Source organism: Capra hircus, assembly GCF_001704415.2.
Source record: "Capra hircus breed San Clemente chromosome X unlocalized genomic scaffold, ASM170441v1, whole genome shotgun sequence".
NCBI classification, from domain to species: domain Eukaryota; kingdom Metazoa; phylum Chordata; class Mammalia; order Artiodactyla; family Bovidae; genus Capra; species Capra hircus.
This window is the reverse complement of record NW_017189516.1, coordinates 26,910,829-26,927,590: the sequence shown is the minus strand read 5'-3', so window position 1 is coordinate 26,927,590 and position 16,762 is coordinate 26,910,829.

Sequence of the window (16,762 nt, the reverse complement as noted above, 5' to 3'; positions counted from 1 at the left end):
TCTATGAGACCACCATCACCCTAATACCAAAACCTGACAAAGATGTCGCAAAAAAAGAAAACTACAGGCCAATATCACTGATGAACATAGATGCAAAAATCCTCAACAAAATTCTAGCAATCAGAATCCAACAACACATTAAAAAGATCATACACCATGACCAAGTGGGCTTTATCCCAGGGATGCAAGGATTCTTCAATATCCGCAAATCAATCAATGTAATTCACCACATTAACAAATTGAAAAATAAAAACCATATGATTATCTCAATAGATGCAGAGAAGGCCTTTGACAAAATTCAACATCCATTTATGATAAAAACTCTCCAGAAAGCAGGAATAGAAGGAACATACCTCAACATAATAAAAGCTATCTATGACAAACCCACAGCAAACATTATCCTCAATGGTGAAAAATTGAAAGCATTTCCCCTAAAGTCAGGAACAAGACAAGGGTGTCCACTTTCACCGCTACTATTCAACATAGTTCTGGAAGTTTTGGCCACAGCAATTAGAGCAGAAAAAGAAATAAAAGGAATCCAAATTGGAAAAGAAGAAGTAAAACTCTCACTGTTTGCAGATGACATGATCCTCTACATGGAAAACCCTAAAGACTCCACCAGAAAATTACTAGAGCTCATCAATGAATATAGTAAAGTTGCAGGATATAAAATCAACACACAGAAATCCCTTGCATTCCTATACACGAATAATGAGAAAGTAGAAAAAGAAATTAAGGAAACAATTCCATTCACCATTGCAACGAAAAGAATAAAATACTTAGGAATATATCTACCTAAAGAAACTAAAGACCTATATATAGAAAACTATAAAACACTGATGAAAGAAATCAAAGAGGACACTAATAGATGGAGAAATATACCATGTTCATGGATCGGAAGAATCAATATAGTGAAAATGAGTATACTACCCAAAGCAATATACAAATTCAACGCAATCCCTATCAAGCGACCAGCCACATTTTTCACAGAACTAGAACAAATAATTTCAAGATTTGTATGGAAATACAAAAAACCTCGAATAGCCAAAGCAATCTTGAGAAAGAAGAATGGAACTGGAGGAATCAACTTGCCTGACTTCAGGCTCTACTATAAAGCCACAGTCATCAAGACAGTATGGTACTGGCACAAAGACAGACATATAGATCAATGGAACAAAATAGAAAGCCCAGAGATAAATCCACACACATATGGACACCTTATCTTTGACAAAGGAGGCAAGAATATACAATGGAGTAAAGACAATCTCTTTAACAAGTGGTGCTGGGAAAACTGGTCAACCACTTGTAAAAGAATGAAACTAGATCACTTTCTAACACCCTACACAAAAATAAACTCAAAATGGATTAAAGATCTAAATGTAAGACCAGAAACTATAAAACTCCTAGAGGAGAACATAGGCAAAACACTCTCCGACATAAATCACAGCAGGATCCTCTATGATCCACCTCCCAGAATTCTGGAAATAAAAGCAAAAATAAACAAATGGGATCTAATTAAAATTAAAAGCTTCTGCACAACAAAGGAAAATATAAGCAAGGTGAAAAGACAGCCTTCTGAATGGGAGAAAATGATAGCAAATGAAACAACTGAAAAACAACTAATCTCAAAAATATACAAACAATTTCTGCAGCTTAATTCCAGAAAAATAAACGACCCAATCAAAAAATGGGCCAAAGAACTAAATAGACATTTCTCCAAAGAAGACATACGGATGGCTAACAAACACATGAAAAGATGCTCAACATCACTCATTATTAGAGAAATGCAAATCAAAACCACAATGAGGTACCACTTCACACCAGTCAGAATGTCTGCGATCCAAAAATCTGCAAGCAATAAATGCTGGAGAGGGTGTGGAGAAAAGGGAACCCTCCTACACTGTTGGTGGGAATGCAAACTAGTACAGCCACTATGGAGAACAGTGTGGAGATTCCTTAAAAAATTGCAAATAGAACTACCTTATGACCCAGCAATCCCACTTCTGGGCATACACACCAAGGAAACCAGAATTGAAAGAGACACATGTACCCCAATGTTCATCGCAGCACTGTTTATAATAGCTAGGACATGGAAACAACCTAGATGTCCATCAGCAGATGAATGGATAAGAAAGCTGTGGTACATATACACAATGGAGTATTACTCAGCCGTAAAAAAGAATTCATTTGAATCAGTTCTGATGAGATGGATGAAACTGGAGCCTATTATACAGAGTGAAGTAAGCCAGAAAGAAAAACACCAATACAGTATACTAACAGATATATATGGAATTTAGGAAGATGACAATGACGACCCTGTATGCAAGACAGGGAAAGAGACACAGATGTGTATAATGGACTTTTGGACTCAGAGGGAGAGGGAGAGGGTGGGATGATTTGGGAGAATGGCATTCTAACATGTATACTATCATGTAAGAATTGAATCGCCAGTCTATGTCTGATGCAGGATACAGCATGCTTGGGGCTGGTGCATGGGGATGACCCAGAGAGATGTTATGGGGAGGGAGGTGGGAGGGGGGTTCATGTTTGGGAACGCATGTAAGAATTAAAGATTTTAAAATAAAAAAAAAATATACTCAACATAATCAACTTTGGGACATTTGTGCAATTATTTAAAAACTATGTTTTCTCCTTTTTCTCTTGTTTCCCCACTTTTTAAATAACAGCTTTATTGAGATATAATTCGCATCCCATACAACTTACCCATTTAAAGTATAAAATTTAGTTTTTAGTATATGCAGTGTCTAGTTTGAGAATTTTTTCTTTGTTTTTGAAGAATAGTTGATTTGCAATATTGTGTTTCAGGTATATAGCAAAGTAATTCAGTTGTTTTATATATATATATGTGTGTGTGTACCTGTATGTATATATGTGTACTTTTTCACATTTTTTTCCATTATAGGTTATTACATGTTACTGAATATAGTTTCCTGTGCTATACAGTAAATACTTATTATTCATCTATATATTTTATTTTATTTTTTGTCTCACTGCACAGCTTATGGGATCTTAGTTCCTCAACCAGAGATTAAACCCATGCCCTCAACAGTGAAGCATGAAGTCCTAACCACTGGACTGCCAAGGAACTCCCTATCTATTTTATACATAGTAGTGTATATCTGTTAACTCCAAAGTCCTCATTTATCTTGCCCTATCCCCTTTCCCCTTTGGTAGCCATAAGTTTGTTTTCTATGTCTTTGAGCCTGCTCCTATTTTGTAAATAAGTTCATATGTATAATTTTTTTAGATTCCACGTATAAGTGATGTCATGTGGTATTTGTCTGACTTCATTTAGTATGACAGTCTCTAGGTCCATCCATGTTGCTGCAAATGCCATTATTTCATTCTTTTTATGACTAATAGTCCATTGTATATATGTACCACATCTTCTTTATTCATTCATCTTTTGATAGACATTTAGCTTGCTGTCTTGTGTTGGCTATTGTAAATAGTGCTGCAGTGAGCATTGGGGTGCATGTATCTTTTCAAATAGAGTTTTCACCTTTTCTGGATATATGCATAGGAGTAGGATTGTTGGATCATATGGTAACTCTGTTTTTAGTTTTTCAAGGAAACCACCATACTGTTCTCCATAGTGGCTACACCAATTTACATTCCCACCAACAGTTTAGGAGGGTTCCCTTTTCTTCACACCATTTCTAAAATATTTGTACCACCAGCAAAAGAAACCCTGTAACCACTAGCAGTCACCCCCAGTCCCAGTATACCGAGGCCACTGTTTTCAGTGTTCATGTTGTAGTATGTACCAGTACTTTTTATGGCCCAGTAATATTCTTTTTTATGGACATGCCACATTTTATTTATCCATTCATCAATTGATGGACATTTAGGTTATTTCTACTGTTTGACTATTATGAATAATACTGTTATGAGCATTTTGGTACATGTTTTTGTGTAGATACATGTTTTCATTTCTCTTGGTTAATTACCTAGGAGTGGAATTGCTAGGTCACACAGTAACTCTATGTTCAATCTTTTGAGAAACTGCTAAACTCTTTCCCAAAGTGCTATGCCATTTTATATTCCCACCAGCAATATATGAGGATTTCAATTTCTCTACATCCTTGCTAACCTTTGTTACTGTCTGCCTTTTTGATTATAACCATCCTAGTAGATGAGAAATGGGATTTTGTTGTAGTTTTAACTTGTATTCTGCTAATGACTGATGATGTTGATGATATCATGAGCTTATTGGCCATATATATATCTTCTTTAGAGAAATGTCTATTTAAGTCCTTTGCCCATTTTTAAATTGCATCATTTGTTTTTATAAGATACTGAGTTCTTTATATATTCTAGATACAAGTCTCCTCTCAGGTAAGTGACTTCCTAAACATTTCTGTTTTTTTTCATTTGGGTGTTTAACCGGGAAACTTATTTTATTATTATTATTATTTTATTTTACTTTACAATACTGTATTGGTTTTGCCATACATTGACATGAATCCTCCATGAGTGTACATGAGTTCCCATTCCTGAACCCCCCTCCCACCTCCAACTGCATATCATCTCTCTGGATCATCCCCGTGCACCAGCCCCAAGCATCTCAAATTCTGTGGGTTGTCTTTTTATTTTCTTGATGTTATTCTTTGAAGCATACAATTTAAAGTTTTTGATTAGTTTACTTTTTGCTTTTGTTACTTCTGTTTTTGGTATTTTAGTTAAGAAACCATTGCCCAAACCAAAGTCATAGATATTTTTTTTAATTTAAATTTATTTATTTTAATTGGAGGCTAATTACTTTACAATATTGTATTGGTTTTGCCATACACATTTATCTCTATGTTTTCTTCTAAAAATTTTGCAGTTTTAACTCTTTTATTTAGATATGTATATCCATGGAATTTTCCAGGCATGAGTACTGGAGTGGGTTGCCATTTCCTTCTCCTATATATATATATAGTGAGGTAGAGGTTCAATGCCACTGTTTTGTATATGGCTCTCCAGTTGTCCTAGTATCATTTGTTGTAAAGTTGTCCTTGGATCATTCTTTTCCATGGAATGGTTTTGGAATCCTTGTCCAAAATTGATTGACCATAAAGATAAGTGCTTTTGTTTGGATTGTCCATTCTATTCCATTGATCTGAATTTCTATCATTATACCAGTACCACACTTCATTGATTTGTTTTATTTATTTTTGAGGCACATGTTCCCCTTTCCCTCATCAGTTAAACTTAGGACATTTCACAGTTGGTGGCATCTTAACTTGCATCAAAGCTTGCAGACTGGGCATTGGCTTGGGAAAGGATACTGGAGTCTGGAGTGGAGCACTGTTAACTCTTAGGAACTGAATGTGTAGGAGATAGTGATGAGGACAGTGAGAAAGGTGGTAAGTTGGCTGCTTCCTTAGTGTTTAGCAGCAAACTTGAAGCAGGAGTAAAAAATAGTCTCACTTTACATAATTTCAGAGCTGAGTACTAATGGTTCCAGTTTCTTTTTCTGGATTCTTTTAAGAAATACTGCATCACTGAATGTTACTGATGGCACAGAGGAAAAGTAGGGACATTGACCATTCTTAGTCAAAAAGATTGACAGAAGTCTTATTCTGAATGCGAGGAAGTTTTAGGGAAACCTTGAACAATTAATTTTGCTTATTTTCCTTTTTATGAATATGTGAGTGATAAATGAAAAATCTAAATTAAAAGAGCTCCTTTAATAAGTCTAAGATAAATGCTAAGTGGTAAAGTTTTGTATCTTATTTGGCTGCGTTTTATTAGTGCTACCTGAAGTATTGGTGTCTTAGGTTGGAAATAGTGTTATATTCTGCTTTGAGCTCTACCACCTCAGAGGGAGTTGGGTCCTTTCCCAGAGTTTGTTCTATGAATTGACCTTTTTGGTTTCCACTTCCTGCAGTCACCGTATGTCCATCTGTTTTCTAGACATTATGATTTTATTCTTCTTTCCCTTTCTCTTGGGCTTGTAAGTTTAATTCTTTTTTCTTTTTTAAAAAGCCTTTTATTATTATTGTAGTGGCATTTTGAGTGAGAGTAGAGGTTAACATGTATGTTCAATCCAGTAGGAATATTCAGTCACCCAAGAGATGTGTTTACAGAAAATGACTTTTAGAAAAGTTGCAAAAAATAGTACAGAGTTCTGTTCATCTCCCTGCTTGCTTAATGTTAACATTTTATGTAACCATAGTACAATTATGAAGAGAAGGAAATTAACATTGCTACAATATTATTAATCAAACTACAGACCTCAAATTTCATCGGTTTTTCCACTGGTGGTCTGTTTCTATTCCAGGATACTTACTATCCAGGATCCCATGTTGAATTGACTTGTTATTTCTCCTTAGTCTCATCTAGTCTGTAACAGTTTCTTAATCTTAACTTTCATGACACTTTTGAAGAGTACTGATCAGTTATTTTGCAGAATGTCCTTTAATCTTTTTGAATAAGATCATACATTTCTGGCAGGGTTACTAAAAAAATGATGATGCATTCTTTCTATCCTTTCGATGATGATGCATTGTATCATGAGTTTCCTAATATTAATATGTCTTATTACATGTGGCTCAGATCATGAACTCCTTATTGCAAAATTGAGACTTAAATTGAAGAAAGTTGGGAAAACCACTAGGGCATTCAGGTATGACCTAAGTCAAATCCCTTATGTTTATACAGTGGAGGTGATGAAAAGATTCAAAGGATTAGATCTGCTAGACAGAATGCCTAAAGAACTATGGATGGAGGTTCACAACATTTTGTAGTAGGCGGTGACCAAAACCATCCCCAAGAAAAAGAAATGCAATAAGGCAAGATGGTTATCTGAGGAGGCATTACAAATAGCTGAGAAAAGAAGAGATGCGAAAGGCAAAGGAAAAAGGGAAAGATAAATGCAATTGAATGCAGAGATCCAGAGAATAGCAAGGAGAGATAAGTTAATCATATTTAGGAAATTTAATTCTGATACAGTACTTTGTCTCAAGCCTATATTCCAGTTTCATCACTTGTCCCCAAATGTTATTTGTAGGAATCTTTTTGTTCTTTCCTGATACAGAATCCAACCCGGGATCACAAGTTGAATTTATCATGGCTCCTTAGTCTCCTTTGATCTGAAATAGTCCTGTAAGCTTTGTCTTGTGACATTGACATTCTGAGCAATGATATTTCATGACTCTGTCTTGTAGAATGTACCACATTTGGGTTTGGTTGGTGGCTTCTCTCATTTAGATGAAAATCATGCATTTTTGTCTAGTTACTGCGTCAGTGACGTGCTCTTCTCAGGTAATGCATGGGGGCATAAGATGTCTCGTTGCCCTTCATTGGTGATTTAAATTTTAATCATTTAAGTATCATCTTAAGTCTGAAGTGTTTTTAGGTATAAAGTATTAGAGTGATCAATACAATCAAGCCTCTTACACTGGCTAAATCCAGTGTTTAGATTGAAAAATTATGATAGAAAAGGCTTTCAAAATCATTCAGATTGATGTGTGCACGCGTGCATGCTCAATTGCTTCAGTCACGTCTGACTCTTTGTGACACTATGGACTGTAGCCCACCAGGCTCATCTGTCCTCCAAACTGTTTTAACTTTTTTGCTTGAGTCATTTTCTACCTTTGAAATGTTAATATATGATTTAACCATTCTCTACTGTTGAAGTTCCTCATACAAGCATTTTTTCCCTTAAAATTTTTGTATCGTAGTAAAATATACACAAAATATATTGTTTCAACCATTTTAAGCTTACATTTTAGTACATGAAGTACATTTTCAAAGTTGTGTAACTGTCACCTCTGTCCATTTCTAGAACTTTTTCTTCATCCCAAACAGAAACTGAGTACTCAGTTATTGCTGAGTACATTAAGCAATAGCTCTTCATTGCCCCTCTACCCTCAGCTCCTGGTAACATCATTTTATATGCCATAATAATGGTGTTTTAGAATAAACACCAACTTCCTATGTTATCTGGGAGAAGATCACTCGACCTTTTGCTCCTGTGTCAGAACTATGATAAAAATTTACTTGCCATATAATGTAGGGCAATTTCTGAATTTTGCCCTGAGTTACTATATAGTAGCTCTAAAACCTGGTAAGGGAAGCAGTTCTGTTGTGAAAGTTAACAGAAATAGTCATTAGTTTGATAATCTGTACCTCTGGGGTTGGGTGTTTTAGATGGGGTAAAGGCACAATGAGGTGAAATTACTCCTCTAAGGTGGCAGACCAGAGTTTATATTTTCTCCTTTGTTTTCCATCTTGGCTGTTTACCAGTTGGATGTAGTCATTCTCATCATCTGTGCTTTTGTACATGCCTTGATATATATTTCAATTTAAATATAAATTCTAACAGTGTTAGAGACCCAGGGTTCATAAAAACTTTTTACCACTGTGCTCTTTGTGTGTCCCTATGCCCTTGTCTGTAAAGTGAACATAACAAAATTAACTTCTCTCCAAAGGGTCTTTGGAGACAAAACTGTGAAACACTTTGCAGAGTAGAAAGGACTCCTCATTTTTAGTAAGGAGTCATTAGTGTTCTTTGAGGGCTCACCTACCCCCAATCATTCTTCTAACCTTATTAGGAATATTTATAGAACTACTTTTAATAGCAGCATAGGATATAGGTAGAACAGCCAAATGGCCTGGCTTGCTGAAGCTGACAAAAGTATAGATTTGAAAATATTCAAACAATAAAATTGCCCAGGTGAGCCACCTAGTCCTTTCCTGTATGGTGTTGGGTGTCTGTTTCATTTCTTTGGCAAATTTGACAAGAACTTGAGACTTAGCAGATTCCTTACTTCAGCTGGGCTTTAGATGGACAAGAGACTCCAGGGCTAGCCTATGAGTGTCCTGCTCTTGAGAGATTAGCAACTTGATAGGCTGCATAACCCATAATTAGTTAGGTGCCTGCCAAACCATGGATAGGATTTCTCTGGAGGTTCACACACAGAAGATTCCTAGAGGTGAGAGGTCATTCATCAGAAGAGGCAGCAGTTACTCTAGGGTGCTACTCCAGGTTTCCTGCTCCTGGGAGACCTTCACTTAAATGGGCTAGTTCCTCACTGTTGAGGTGAATTGGCCAGAAGTCAGGTGACCCGTTTCCTGCTGAAATGAACTTTTGCCTGAGGATTGAAGGTAAGTGACTCTGGGCTCCTGAGCCAGCTACAAGGAGTCTTGTTCACTTTCTACTAATCTGGATGAATGGTCAGGTGACATCACTGTTACTTCTCTGATGGTACCAGAACTCATGCAAGAAACGAAGAGTGTCTGTTTTGGTTCTGTATTGCCACCTAAAAACCCACCCCAGAACTTCATGGTTTATAGTGATAACCATTCTCACAGTTTGGTTGGTGGTTGGGGATTTTGGAAGGTGTCAGCTGGCCAGATCATTTTTGATCTTAAATTGTATTGTTTGGGCACTTGGAACTGGAGAGTCTGCTCTCAAGATGGCCTCTTTACTCTTCAGTTCAGTTCAGTCGCTCAGTCGTGTCTGACTCTTTAGGACCCCATGAACTGCAGCACGCCAGGCTTCTCTGTCCATCACCAACTCCCGGAGTTTACCCAACCTCATGTGCATTGAGTCAGTGATGCCCTCCAACCATCTCATCCTCTGTTGTCCCTGTCTCCTCCTGCCTTCAATCTTTCCCAACATCAGAGTCTTTTCAAATGAGGCAGTTCTTCACATCAGGTGGCCAAAATATTGGAGTTTCAGCTTCAGCATCAGTCCTTCCAATGAACACCAGGACTGATCTCCTTTAGGATGGACTGGTTGGATCTCCTTGCAGTCCAAGAGACTCTCAAGCATCTTCTCCAACACCACAGTTCAAAAACATCAATTTTTTGGTGTTCAGCTTTCTTTAGAGTCCAACTGTCACATCTGTACATGACCACATAGCCTTGACTAGACGGACCTTTGTTGACAAAGTAATGTCTCTGCTTTTTAATATGCTGTCTAGGTTGGTCATAACTTTCCTTCCAAGGAGTAAGCGTCTTTTAATTTCATGGCTGCAGTCACCGTCTGCAGTGATTTTCGAGCCCCCCAAAATAAAGTCAGCCACTGTTTCCCCATCTATTTGCCATGAAGTGATGGGACCAGATGCCATGATCTTCGTTTTCTGAATGTTGAGCTTTAAGCCAATTTTTTCACTCTCCTCTTTCACTCTCATCAAGAGGCTTTTTAGTTCTTCACTTTCTGCCATAAGGGTGGTGTTATTTGCATATCTGAGTTTATTGATATTTCTCCCGGCAATCTTGATTCCAGCTTGTGCTTCTTCCAGTCCAGCGTTTCTCATGATGTACTCTGCATAGAAGTTAAATAAGCAGGGTGACAATATACAGCCTTGATGCACTCCTTTTCCTATTTGGAACCAGTCTGTTGTTCCATGTCCAGTTCTAACTGTTGCTTCCTGACCTGCATACAGGTTTCTCAAGAGGCAGGTCAGGTGGTCTAGTATTCCCATCTCTTTCAGAATTTTCCACAGTTTATTGTGATCCACACAGTCAAATGCTTTGGCATAGTCAATAAAGCAGAAACATGTTTTTCTGGAACTCTCTTGCTTTTTCGATGATCCAGCAGATGTTGTCAATTTGATCTCTGGTTCCTCTGCCTTTTCTAAAACCAGCTTGAACATCTGGAAGTTCACAGTTCACGTATTGCTGAAGCCTGGCTTGGAGAATGTTGAGCATTACTTTACTAATGTGTGAGATGAGTGCAATTGTGCGGTAGTTTGAGCATTCTTTGGCATTGCCTTTCTTTGGGATTGGAATGAAAACTGACCTTGTCCAGTCCTGTGGCCACTGCTGAGTTTTCCAAATTTGCTGGCATATTGAGTGCAGCACTTTCACAGCATCATTTTTCAGGATTTGAACTAGCTCCACTGGAATTCCATCACCTCCATGAGCTTTGTTCGTAGTGATATTTCCTAAGGCCCACTTGACATCACATTCCAGGATGTCTGGCTCTAGGTGATCACACCATTGTGATTATCTGGGTCATGAAGATCGTTTTTGTACAGTTCTTCTGTGTAGTCTTGCCACCTCTTTTTAATCTCTTCTGCTCTTTACTCTTAGGAATGTCCTATTGATGTCCGTGCCCTATCTCTTTTGCTGCGGTATTTCATTGTCTGAGGATGAAATACAATGTGACTTAGGCTTTTCACATCATAGTGGGCCCTGGATGCTTGTGTTTTTTTCTTTGAGGATTTATGCATGCATTTATTTATTTATGTATGGCTGCACTGGATCTTTGTTGCTGCGTGTGGGCTTTCTCTGTTTGCAGTGCACAGGATTCTCATTGTCGTGGCTTCTTTGTGGAGCACGAGCTCTAGGGTGCATAGTCTTAGTAGTTGTGGCACATGGGTTTAGTTGCACTGTGACGTGTGGGATCTTCTCAGACCAGGGATTGAACCCATTGGCAGGTGGATTCTTAAGCAGTGAACCACCAGGGAAGACCTGCTTGTGCCTCTTATAGGTGGTGATTAAATGAAAGCCTTGATTTTTCAATTCAGTTAAATATTGGCAAACAGATTTGGTATTGGGGTTGTGATGGTTATACTTTTATTTTGTCATAACCCAATCAGGGTAGAAACACTTCATTGCCTCTGCTCTTTCCATGGATGCTGGGTTTTATCCAAATAGCAGGAGATTCTGCTTTTGGCTTGTTTTGGATTACTGAGCACTGTCCTTCAGAAAAAATTTCCTAATGTTCTCCTGGCCATCTGGCGTGAGCACAGAACCTTTTACTCAATAAAAGTAAGCTGATAATAATGACAAGTTGAACCATCTTGATAATAAATATATTTGTACAGCTTTTCTAATCCCAGGTTATTGAAACTCTGTCAGCCTTGGCTGGTATCCATGTTCTCTCTGTGCCCTCGTGTTTCCTTTTTTTCTTGAGTCACTCCTGCTGAGTGAGCACTGGAGCATGAGGAGCAGCAGCAGCACCACTGGGGCATAGGGTGGGTGAGGATAAGGCCTGGGTTCAGTCACAGTTCTCTCAGTTTTGGGGCCGACATGGTCACTGCATCCTCACCACCATTTTACACATAAAGAAGATGAGGTATATATATATATATATATATATAAAAGATGAGGTGTATAAAAAGATAAAGTGGCTTTTCTTACTGGCTGCGTCTGATTTTCTACCCTCTTCACACTAGTACCGATTGATAACACAAAACAGATGTGCCTTAGACAAGAGAGAAATAGGCGAGCTGGATTTTTTTATGATGCTGTGTTTATTATTTGTAGCCCTGGATCTTTAAGGGAAGAATAGCCATGTTGATGCTAACTAGAAATTTTGTACCATTTAATAAGTAACACGTGAGGCAAAATTATGAGGAAAGGTGAGAAAGCCAGGGGGCTCCCAGTTGCTGACTTCTTACTTTCTATGGCATAAATTAATAAATGGTCCTTTTTTAATGCAGTGAAAAGGAAATTGTTGATAAGCTTCAGAGTGCTGTTTATATTGCAGACAAAATGCTAAATTTACCAAGTGTTGCAAGCACATCATAGTCAGGGTTTTGAGTGTCCATAAGCCATTCTCTAGAATTATTTTGGATGCACCGATTACAGGTTTTCCCCCATATCATCTATGTACTTAGCACTGCCAGATTCTTTACAGGGTGTCAAATATGTGGGAGGATTTAAATGAATTCTCTTAAATGCTCCATGGGATAAGATGATCCAATGGGAACTGAATGTTTTCAATTAGGACGTTTCCATGGATACCATTAAGACTGCCAAAATTCATAGCCACAGGAGATTTTACTTGTTTCAATATTGATTAAGAAATCTGAGAACAGTCTTACGGAGTGTAGAAGGTAGGTGGAGGATAAATTCTGGGGGTAGAATAAAATGTGCCATCTTTCCTATGGTTAAGGGTTAGTCCAGATAAAATTCTAGGCAGTTAGCCAAGTCTAACAATAGGATTTATGCTGAGAGAATGTCCAGAATAAAAGTGAACGTGGCTGGCTTCTTTTCTCTCAGATGATACTATTTATTTATTTATTAATGTTCACTTTCTTGTGTGCTGGGTACAAGGCATTGGCAGTATTAAAAAAAAAAAGACAAAAACCACAGCCTTTGTTTCTGTGTCTTTTATAAGGAAAACATTATAAATGATGTTTGCAGACATATTAACATTTGCACCTGTATGGGAAGAATTCACATCTTAGGTTATTATGCTTGTTTTAAAGCATGCATTCTTTGCACAGGTTCTCAGATCTCAAGGAATCTGCAGATAGAATTCAAAGGGACCCTGACCTTGAATGGATAAAAAAGTAACTTTTCATTTTGAGTAACAATGGATATTTAGTATTTCAATTAATTAATTAATTCAGGTAACAAATTACCTGTAACTTTGTACAGGTACAAATTACCTGTAACTTTGTACAAATTAACCTGTCCCTGACCACCTGTAACTTTGTCATCAATAAACCAGTTTCATATTGCATTATAGCTGTTGCAGATACCTTGAAATAAAATTTTTGCTGGTCATGACTTCAAAATTTTGGCAGGTTTTAGAGTTTTTGGTACTTCATGATACTTAATGCCATAATAAAAGAGTATATATATTGCTATATTACTCATTTCTATAGTATTTTAATAAATATCTTAATATAATTGGCTTCCATTGTAATCCTGTTTTATTTTTGTATTTAAAAGCATCACTTCTAAAATAGATCCAAAAAGTTTCACCAGACTGCTGAAGGGTCCATGGCACAAAAAAATGAAGAACTTCTTTTCTAATAGAGTGCAGATTACTAGAGTTATCATATTTATCTTCTGACCAAAATTTAAGAAAGCTGCTTCTTAAGTGCTTTTCATCAAACATCTTTTCAAACAAATGAAAGGTTAAAAGCAAATTGTTTTCTGTTGGCTCATGTGCAGGCCCTGCAAAGTACTTTGCAGTCACCTTTGACTTCCATTTGAGAAGTTGTCTTCAGGGAATAAGTTATTATCTTGGACAGAAGTTTAAGAAGAAAAGGTTTTCTGGTCTTTGATGGCTGCATTACAGTAGAACACTGTTAGACCCATGGGAGGGGAGAAAAGTTTGCAGTTCAGTTTCTTGTGGACTATGTGACGGGGACTGCCTTATAAAAGCAACAAAATTTTGTGAGTGAAATTTCAAATTCATTTTTATTCTCCATCAGGTTTGTGAATCTGAGTTGTCCACCATCTGTTTCCAGATTACATTTTCTCCTTCTCCCTATAGGGAAGCAGGTTTTCAAAGTGTGGCCAAGCTCTGTACCTGGGAACTATGATTATCCCCATCTGTTGGCAAAAATTGTAATCATGTTTATTTTATAGAGATCTGGAAAAAAGAGATAACAACAATGAAAAAGCAAAAAGTCAAGCATATTTCTATTCTGGCAAACTTTATTTTAAATGAAGTTCACAGTGTGATTAACTCTTAAAATTTTTATTTATTTATTTTTTATTTTTGGCGGCACTGGGTCTTCGTTGATGCTTGCAGGCTTTCTCTAGTTGTGGTGAACAGGGGCTACTCTCTAGTTGCAGTGTGCAGGCTTCTCATCGTGTCATCTGTATATCTGAGGTTGTTGATATTTCTCCCGGCAATCTTGATTCCAGCCTGTGATTCATCCAGCCTGGCATTGTGGTGGCTTCTCTTGTTGTGGAGCACAGGTTCTAAATGCAAGAGCTTCAGTAGTTGTGGCATGTGAGCTTAGTTGCCCCTCTGCATGTGGAATCTTGCTGGACCAGAGATCGAACCCGTGTCCCCTGCATTGGCAGGTAGACTCTCAACCACTGGACCACTAGGGAAGTCCTCTGGCAGACTTTTTTTGGGTAATAGTTTTATTACATATGAGTCACATACTATACAAGTCACTAATTTAAAGTGTACACTTTAGTAGTTTTTACTTTATGCACAGGATTGTGCTACCAGGACCACAATAAAATTTAGATCATTTTCATTACTCTCAGTTAGAAACCCCATCCCTTCTAGCAGTCTTCCATCCTAGCCCTGGGCACCCAGTAATCTACTTTCTGTCCCTAAAGATTTGTCCACTGTAGACATTTCATATAAATGAGATCATACAATATGTGGTCTTTTGTGTCTGGCTTCTTTGACTTCACTGAATGTTTTTAAGGTTCATCCACTGAATGTTTTGAAGGCTATAGCGTGTATCAGTATTTCATTCATTGTTTTGGCAAAATAATATTCTACCTTATGGATATATACCACATTTTGTTCTATTGAATATTTGAATTGTTTCCACTTTTTGGCTTTTATGTATAATGCCACTATGAATATTCATGTATAGGTTTTTATATGGGCATTTGTTTTAAATTCTCTTGGTTATATACTTAGAAGTAGTATCAAATTTATTTTTGAAAAATAAAAAATGAGTTAAGTGTTACAGAATATCTGAAGCACTTTTAGAAATTGTTCACTTCCATAGAGCACAGTTTGAAAACCAGTGTCAAAGTGGAGAGAATGTTGATTTGTGTGCATGTTGGGTACATTTGGGTTGACTCTTCGTAGACTGTGGTGAGTTTTGTCAAGTGAGCTGTGAATACCTTTCTCCTTGTATAAGATCTTAGTTACCTCAGGATGTTTTAAGGACTGATAGACTGCATAATTGCTTACAGATGTTCAGTGTCCCTTTCTTTATATCATCTTTGGCCATGGGTTTGCTTTGGCCAGTAGCCTGTGAGGGGCTGTTGGATCACAGAAAAAGCGAGAGAGTTCCAGGAAAACATCTACTTTCTGCTTCATTGACTACACTGAAGCCTTTGACTGTGTGGATCACAACAAACTGTGGAAGATTCTTCAAGAGATGGGAATACCAGACCACTTTACTTGCCTCCTGAGAAATCTGTATGCAGGTCAAGAAGCAAGTTAGAACTGGAAATGGAACAACAGACTGGTTCCAAATCGGGAAAGAAGTACATCAAGGCTGTATATTGTCACCCTGCTTATTTAACTTATATGTAGAGTACATGATGCAAAATGCCAGACTGGATGAAGCCCAAGCTGGAATCAAGATTACCAGGAGAAATATCAATAACCTCAGATACGCAGATGATGCCACCCTTATGGCAGAAGGTGAAGAAGAACTAAAGAGCCTCTTGATGAAAGTGAAAGAAGAGAGTGAAAAAATTGCCTTAAAACTCAACATTCAGAAAACTAAGATCATGGCATCTGGTCCCATCACTTCACGGCAAATAGATGGGGAAACAATGGAAACAGTGACAGACTATTTTTTTTGGCTCCAGAGTCACTGCAGATGGTGACTGGAGCCATGAAATTAAAGACGTTTGCTCCTTGGAAGAAAAGCTATGACCAACCTAGATAGTGTATTAAAAAAGCAGAGACATTACTTTGCCGACAAAAGTTGGTATAGTCAGCTATGGTTTTTCCAGTGGTCATGTATGGATGTGAGAGTTGGACCATAAAGAAAGCTGAGCGCTGAAGAATGATGCTTTTGAACTGGGGTGTTGGAGAAGACTCTTGAGAGTCCCTTGGACTGCAAGGAGATCCAACCAGTCCATCCTAAAGGAAATCAGTCCTGGGTGTTCATTGGAAGGACTGATGTTGAAGCTGAAACTCCAGTACTTTGGCCCCTTGATGCAAAGAGCTTACTCATTGGAAGGGACCCTGATGCTGGGAAAGATTAAAGGGAGGAGGAGAAGGGGACGACAGGGCATGAGATGGTTGGATGGCATCACCGACTCGATGGACTTGAGTTTGAGCAAACTCTGGGAGATAGAAAAGGACAAGGAAGCCTTGTATGCTGCAGTCCATGGGGTCACA